The sequence below is a fragment of the Pongo pygmaeus genome, chromosome 16 (assembly GCF_028885625.2).
Source record: "Pongo pygmaeus isolate AG05252 chromosome 16, NHGRI_mPonPyg2-v2.0_pri, whole genome shotgun sequence".
In the NCBI taxonomy this organism is placed as follows: Eukaryota; Metazoa; Chordata; class Mammalia; order Primates; family Hominidae; genus Pongo; species Pongo pygmaeus.
The window spans coordinates 58,068,627-58,076,001 of NC_072389.2; the positions used below are offsets into that span (position 1 = coordinate 58,068,627).

Consider the following 7,375-nt stretch of genomic DNA (forward strand, 5'->3'; position numbering starts at 1 on the left):
TCTGTGTTTTTTATTAGGTCTTTTAAGATCTGTTTTTCTTCCTTTTCTCCCTCCTGTCTTCCTTTCTCTCTCTCCCTTTTCCTCCCTCCCCTCCTTTGTCTCTCCTTGGTTCCCTGCTTCCATTCCTTTCTTCCTTCTCTACCACTCCTTTCTTATTTTCTTCTCCATTTCCCCCCTCCCTCCTTTTTTCTTTTTCTCCACCCCTGTCTTATTCTTTCCTTCTCCCTAGCTTTCTTCTCTCATCCCCTCCCTCCTTCTCTACAGGGGAGCCTGGTGCAGGTCTCTGCACCTCTAGACTTTTTATATGAAGGGTGCCAGTCCATTTGGCATGACAAACTAATCCTGTTTCTGAAAAAAAGGAGAAAGAAAGGAGAGTGCCAGGTGAGCCTCAGGTTGCAGAGGCGGTACCTAAGCTTCTGGGGCCCTTTCGCTGTAACTGGTCTTTCCTGATGTTTCTCAGCTAGGCTTCAGTCCATACCCTGTGCAGGGTCCTGCCCCTTTCCTGAGCATGGTACATTTCTGACATCCGTGGAGGTTGCATTCCTCTTGCTAAGTAATATTCCCATGGTGCCATCTGGGCCCCTGACATCAGCAAGATTTGGGGATTGTTTTTATTTTTATTTATTTGATTTTATTTTGAGAAAAACTTGAACCTGTCAATCTCAAATGCTGTAACCCCTAAAAGCACCATCAGAGCCTTAAATCTAGTCTAGGGCACAGGGGTGGCCCATTCAAATGACTATCTCAGACAAAACCCAAACTTCCTGCCACCCAGGAAGAATCCCTTGTCAGCTATCTGGCTTCAAAGTCCACAACGTGTTTCAGATAAGCACCAGCCTGCATAGACGCAGCCCCATTGCCACACAGTCTACAAGAAAACAGCCCTTCTTCAGAAAGGAAACACAACAGCCACTACAAAAAATCACTGGATTCTGGAAAAAAATCAATATCAAAATTAGATTTATTGTCTGCTTATGTGATTAAAAATGAGAAAGTGTTGCCTCTTATTTTCATAAAAAGAGAGAATGCTGAACAAAATAATTTACTATCGAGTTATGCTCGTTTCATTTGTCTGGCAAAACCTGGAGGAGGCCTGTAGGGCGGTTGTGGAGTGCAGTGGCAGAGCCAGAAGCCCACTGCGCAGGAGTGAGCTCGCTGTCAGAGGATATGTGTGCTACAGTGTCTGAGAACAATTTCCTAATCCCCAATAGGTGGCTACGCTGGTTCAGCTGGGCAGGTCTCAGTTCTGCCTCGTTCCAGAGAAATACAGGGTGATCTGTCCCTTGCTCATAATTTTTTGATTCAAACCCAGACTCCAGGTCCTGTTCTTCCAAATAACTTTCAAGATGACACTGCTGTATTGGTTTCCGTCACAGTCTTCCTGGTTCGCTTAGCCACCGCTTCCCAGATCCGCATCCAGCCTTGGATCCTGCGAAGAGCTACGCAGTCCGTGTATGTGTGTGTGTGTATGTGTGTGTGTGTGTGTGTGTGTGATCGACTGCTCGGCCCGGGCCGGGCTCTCTTTCCTGGGAGGCTCGCAGGGTTTCAGTCTAGGCTGGAATCACTCAAACTGGGTTTCCGAAACCTCTGTGGGATGGATTCCTCAAGTGTGGCAGGCGGTGAGCGCATTCTAGGAAAACGACTTCATTGGGAACGGGCTGATTACACGGACGATAGGGTTATTTATCTACGTTAAAAACAAAAAAGGAAAAACTAAAAAAATCCAGTGTGTATCTCATCTTACACTCCCCTTCCCTTCCCCAAGCCGAATCAGACTACCCGCGTCTTTCCGCTGCAGCTGCTGTTGCTGCTGCTGCTCTTGGGTTAGGGTCCACCGTACGCAGCCAGGGCTCCTATTCATCCGCTGCCTTCCTCCGGAACAAAGTGGCTCCCCATCGCGCCAGGGGTCTTGGAGCGAGGCCCGCGAGAGTGCAAATAGCTTCACCCACACTTAACAGCACCATTGGAAAAATAACTACCAAGCGGGGTCCCTGAGAGTCCCTAAACGCGCCTTCCAATTTGGAACTGGCGTTGTTTGGCGGGTTGCACACGCCAGGGACTAATTTGTACAGGCGTTAATTGGTCCTCCGTTTGTTTTGAAACCAAACCCAGAGGTTCATCTCCTGGTATTGATGCAAATGAAACCCAACCAAACAATCTCCTCCATAGAATCCCCAGGGGCATGGCTCCTGCAAGGTCGTCCTGGCCTCCTCTTGGGGTCCAGGGCTTAAGGAGAAGCGGACATGGTCCCTTGTTACTTGCAAAGGTGACAGGCCCCGCTGGACGCCAACGCTGGACTAGCAGTGGCCCAAGACCCGCCAGCTCAGCAGCCGCCTGCTGTTAGGCTCGACTTTTGTCTCTCTTCGCCCCCCGTCGTGCGGGGCCAGAACACCCTTGAGTCAGGGCGTCTTTTCCCCAGATGCTGGAAGGGAGGCGGCAAGGGAGCGTGGGTCCCGACAGACAGGCCTGACCTGGCCGCCTCTGGGATGGTGAAGGCAGCCTGAGGGTCGGGCCGTCGGGTGGCCCCCGCTGTGGAGCAGCTCCAGCTCCTTTCTGCGTCAAAGTAGATTCCTCCACTAGCTTCCCGGGGAACAAACCCAGCCTTTCCTATTGCCTTGCGGGCCCCTCTCTAGCCTCGTCTCCCAACCCGCCTCCCTCTGCAGACTCTAGCGCCCTGGAGCTGCCAGGCCAAGGGTCAAAGGTCAGGCCTTCTCTAGGCCCAGACTTCCTTTCCGCTTGGGCTGGTGTGAGTGCACGAGTCGCCCAGGCCTATCATTCCCGCTGGACGCCCATTTCCAGAGAGAACAGGCGCATATCTCAGAGCTTAACCTTCGCTTCCCAACTTAGCCGCTCTTTGATTATGTGGGGTCTTGATGTGGGTGGAGCAGTTTAATTTAAGAAATTATATCCAGACCATAAAGTGACCTATCTGGACATTTTAGGAGGTTTTTTTTTGTTTGTTTTTTTGAGATTTTAATGATTTCTCTAAGCTTAAGCAAGTCGAGGTGGCTTTGACCACGGACTGAGGAGGAGTCTCCCATTGCATCATTTCATTGCCCCAACCTGGCCAGAGCTGGAAAGAAGTTGCCAGAAGGGATACAGGAAAAGCAAACGAATGCCCAGCGCTTCAAATAGACAGTTCTGTTCCAAAGGGGCTGACCTATTGCCTGAGTGGGGGCAAGGCTGGGAGAGTAAAAAGCAGATTTCTATGCATGCTCATGTGGCCCAATGTAATGAACATATCTCTATCAATTTCTGGAGGCAGAAGGCTCAATTTATTTTGGTTTTAGTCGTGGAAAGTCCTCAGCCTTAGCTCTGACTGATGACAGAGCAGCTGAGTAGTTAGAATTCTCTCTCCAACGAAAGCGATGGTCAATAGAATTCTCAGTATCAAATGAGCAATAATTTGCTGTGGCTACATGCTAGATAATGAAAGATGTTAGCGGGATCAATAAAAAATGAAAACACTTTTACTTACATCTTGAGTTACTGTTTTAAGAGAGCGAGAGATGTAACAAACCCAAAGCCAGGTTCAGAGCCACCCAACACACCCCTCAAAACCCCAAGGCACACAGTTTTGTCACCACCTGACTGGCCCTTCCAGAATGCCAGGCCTCCACCTTTTCCCTCAGGAGGGTAGATTATTTACATTAAATTAACCCTGTAGAGACCAGTAATAATTTAACTGCCAGGGTTTAAAATTTTTCTTTTGTTTCCTAAAGCCAGGAATACATTTTAAATTGTTTTCCACCAGGATTAAAGGTCACATAATAGGTTGCAGTTTACCAAAAAAGTATGCAAGTGTCCCAAAGCTGACCTGTCCGTTGAAATGCCTCAAAATGTGCATCTGACCCAGATGCCTAGGAGGGCAAAAGAATAGATTTAATTCCTTTGGATTTGTTCAGTGTTGCCATTGAATCTGTAAAGTTCAGACCCTAAACTCGATTTTTCCAGACAAGTTAATTCCCCCATCTTCTTTCATAATCATTTCATCTGTTTAATTTGTTTTCACTTTGGATTGGGTTTATTTGTACTTTCCAGTCTGCTTTTCTCACCACTCAATCCTAAACGTTTTCTTACATATCTGGTTGTTAAGGGACATACTGTGAAACAATCAGAGACACATTCTACATTTTTAAAAGATACCAAGACGTAAAAGACGAGAAAAACATCCCGGGTGCTCTGCATAAACCACATGCAACGAAAAAGCTCACCGCCAGACAGCTTCCAGCACTCGAACCAATCAAGTAAAGCACATTTGAAAATGTGTTTGGCTGTTATTGTAGGTTTAAGAAGACTACGTTTTTCTGACCACTTCAAAAAAACAAACACGAATTCAGCCGCTGCTTTAATGCCCTCTGACCAGAGGAGCTGATTTTGCCACTGAGTTATCGGTCAGTGCTGCAAGGTCAGTGGCCTGTGATCATGTTTATAGCAGGTTTGGCTTGGATTTGGTGACACAGCCAGCAAACCTGGGAGATTATGAAACCGTGAACCAGCCCAGGGAAGTGTAGTCAAGTTTCAGTTTGGGCATTTCTCCGGGTGAGGGAATCCGGTGGGCTCCATTTCTACAAGGCTCACAAATGCAGGTGCAGTTCGGCCGCCGCACGCTGCCTGGCGGGAGAAACGCGCACAAACCGCAGACGCGTGCTCGCGCAGTTGCCACTAGCTCGGGGCACGCCCGTGTTATTTACACCCTGCTCGGGGCCCCCCTCTCATTTGTTACTTTAAACCCGCGGGGAGGAACTGTTAGCTGCCGTGGCGGGACTGGCAGGCTGGGAGGGGGGCGCCCCCGCTCGGCTCCCGGGCCGTGACGCGGCCGCTGCCCTCCGCCCCTGGCTTCCACCCTGTTTGCATGGCCACAAGCTCAGCGGTGGACCAGCGTGGCCAGGCCCCCGGAGCCCTTGCCCCGGCCTACCGCCCCCTACTTCTTCCCCCTCAGCCCCCCCCCATACGCCTGTGAGACTGGCTTACCCTGGTGGGCGAGTCGCAGCGCATTAGCGGATTTCATGGCAAGTTGCTTCTGTGACATGAGATCAGGTTCGCGTTCGAGGATTTGCCCCCTAGGAGGGAAGGAAAGGAGAGTCAATCTGCATAATTTCAAATGAGAAATAAATAGGGAAACAGGGAACTGAATTTCAAGCCCCCTAATTCCTCCCTCCCCCCGAACCTATAAGCCACACCGCACCCCCACAACACGCCCCGTGCACAGGAGAAAAAAAAGTAATCAGCACACGTCGCAGGTGATACCTTTTACTGTGCTCATTTTAAAGACAGGGACAGGATGGCCTCCTGCCCGAAGACTTTCTCTGCAGCCGGGCCCGGGGCAGGAGGGTCAGCTGGGCAGCATCCGGGCCCGCGGATTCCTGCAAGGTCGCGAGGTGAGAGGTGCGGGGAGGATAGACCTCGGGCTCGGCGCCCAACGGCCCCCCTAGGCGCCCAGGGTCTGGGCCAGACGCACAAGCCCAAATTCCCTCCAGTTTCTTCGGCTCCATCTTTAAGTCCAGGCAAAGATCAATTCCCTCTCTCTCTTGCACACACACATTTGCAGCCATAAATAAACAGCTCCCAGCTAAATCAGGAACCGGAGAGGAGAAAGGGAAAAAGAAAGGAGAAAAGAGAAGGATTGAGAACCCGAGCGCGAGTCTCGCCTCTTCCGGGCGCCGAGCGGCTCTTTTTGGTCAGGCCAGCCTCGCATTTGGGGATGCAACTTGCATTTGAATAGCTGCCTGGGCTTGTTATGGACCCGGGAAAGCTCTGAAAGGGAATCACTATGCAAATTGTCCCAGTTACAATCGAAAGGTTCGATCTCCAGGAGCTGCCTGACGGAAGTTGATGTCAGCTATCTATGCATTAGGGTTGCATTACCGCCTTCGTCGGCCTCCTCGCCACCCCCGCTCGCGCCTGCAGGGGAGGCTTTTTTTTTTTTTTTTTTTTGCTTATGTGTATGTTTTCCCTCAGTAATTAAAAAAAAAAGAAAATAAAAGGCTGAAGGTGGTGACATAGCTGGCTAGGGCCTGGGAGGCCCACGGGCTGAGAGGGGAGGAGGTGCGGACGGGCGGGGTTGGGGTGGGGGTCGTTCTTTTGCAGCAGGTGTTGATGGTGCGTTTGAAATCAAACATTTAGATTTTTTTTTTCGCTTTGCCGGACTAGGCGGCGGCGGCGGGGGGTTGGGACGGCGATGTCTGCCTCCGCCCGCCCGCTTGATCCTACAATGCCGGCTGCGGATCAATACCCGCTCACTGTAATCCCAGTAATTGTAGGGCTCGCAGCTTTTATTTTAAAGAAATAGGACACTAGGGCGCCGGCAGGCGGCTGAGGCAGAACGGTTGGGCTGCGGTGCCTCCGGGGGCCTTTTGGGGCGCCTATCTTTTACCCCAGAGCTCAGAAAGCTCCGGGCAGCGGGGAGGTGGCGGGATGGCCAGTAGCCAGGGCTCACCTGGCTGCCAGCCGGGATGTGGAGGCCCACGTAGGTTCCGCCCGAGAATGGCGCTGGCTAGAAGGTGCCGCTGGGCGCGTAGGGTAGGCAGCACGAGGGATTTGGCTTTTTCCCGACCTTAGCGCGGGCCCTGGCGGGAGGGTCAGGTCTGGGATGGGCGTCTTGGGCTTGGGCGCCGACTGTGGGCGGTCTTGGCCCCAGACCCCGACGCGTGGGGACCCAGGATGCTGGAACTCAGGCCTTCGGCCTAGAAAGACAGAGGTTTTGTCTCCCTTCTGCCGCCTTCCAGGGTCGGAGGCCGGGCCAGGCTCCGGGGTGGCCTAGCTCGGGCCTAGTCTGCGTCTGGCCCTCGGTCTGGGAATTGGCAGGGACGCTAGGACCTGGTGATCTATCGCCCGCGCGGCCTCTTAGGCCGGGGTTTCCTCCAGGTGCTCGTTGCCACGCGTTCGCCCGACGCCCGCAGACCCCGTCGAGCCCAAGGGCTGGGCCAGCTCCGCAAGCCGCCTGCTACCTCTGCCGCCCGCCGCTTGCTGGCAGAGTCCGGGCAGGACTGCCGGGGCCTGGGGCCGCAGCCCCCGCGCCGCTGGCCGCCCGCAGCTTCTGGCGCCCCCGAAAATGACCATCTGTCATTCAATTAAGGTTTCAGGGCAGCTGATGGGGGAGCCAGGGTCAGCGACCCCAGGACAAAACGGCCTGCTGCCTCGGATAGGAGAAGTTCAAATGTTAAATGCACAACATTGTGCCCTCTCCCAGTCTGGGGCCCCACCCGGTCGCAGGTCCGGCCGGTGGACAGCAGCAGGGTGAAGGGCAACGGTCATTAGCACTTAGATTTCAGCTCTGGGCCCAGCTCCTTCTGTTGGGCTATTTTGACCAGAGAACCTTTAACCCTTTCACGCCAGCCCTCCCTCTAGAGAAGGCCAGATTGTCCAAAGGGGG

At 52.6% G+C, this 7,375-nt stretch overlaps 1 long non-coding RNA gene across 1 annotated transcript; it reads right to left on the bottom strand.

Annotated features, from left to right (window-relative positions):
• Positions 1 to 943: 943 nt before the first annotated feature.
• LOC129014102 (uncharacterized) lies at positions 944 to 7,056 on the bottom strand. The gene is made up of 4 exons (XR_010123957.1): positions 6,440 to 7,056; positions 5,251 to 5,572; positions 4,975 to 5,063; positions 944 to 4,614 (listed from the first exon to the last, which is right to left on the bottom strand). It is a non-coding gene; the product is annotated as an uncharacterized LOC129014102 (long non-coding RNA).
• Between the last annotated feature and the right edge of the window lie 319 nt (positions 7,057 to 7,375).